Source organism: Trachymyrmex septentrionalis, unplaced genomic scaffold, assembly GCF_001594115.1.
Source record: "Trachymyrmex septentrionalis isolate Tsep2-gDNA-1 unplaced genomic scaffold, Tsep1.0 scaffold37, whole genome shotgun sequence".
Taxonomy (NCBI): Eukaryota; Metazoa; Arthropoda; class Insecta; order Hymenoptera; family Formicidae; genus Trachymyrmex; species Trachymyrmex septentrionalis.
This window is the reverse complement of record NW_017305536.1, coordinates 3,609,788-3,610,451: the sequence shown is the minus strand read 5'-3', so window position 1 is coordinate 3,610,451 and position 664 is coordinate 3,609,788.

Here is a 664-nt window from a genome sequence, read left to right as displayed (position 1 = left end):
AGATCCATTGCTTTAGAATAGACAGGCTAAAATAGGTTAATATATAATCTTGAAGTGTGTTGATTGATTGATTTAATTACTGCAGTACATAAATTGTAGATTAAGCAATAAAATTTGATAGAAAATGTATCTCACAGTAAAATATTGCTACTTTTGAGATATAAAATTTTTAATTGAAATTTATCCGTGATATTTCTCTCTATGGACTGAAAAATTGGAAAGGATATTTATATATTATATAAATTTAAATTTAAGTAAAATAAAAATGAGTATCTGTATAAAATATAATAGAGAATGATATTTTTAATATCTTGATGTGTTTCGTTATATATCTTCCCTTCTTTCTCTTTTCTTATAAAACTTTCAATAAAATTTGTGTGTGAAATCAATATTCGCCTCCTACCAGGATTAAATATTCTATATTCTATAAATTAATATGAAACAGGATATTTTATATTAATATTTAATATTAACTTTTAACAATTTTATTAATGTACATATACTGCAATATAAATACTGTAAATATAAATATGGAAAACGAAAAATAATATATAAAATATCAGCCTAATTGATTTATTTAATAATAATACGTTCATGTAATTATTAATTGCATTAATTTTTGTAATACGCTAATTTTAATTTCCTAACTTTTTTTATCATAGCC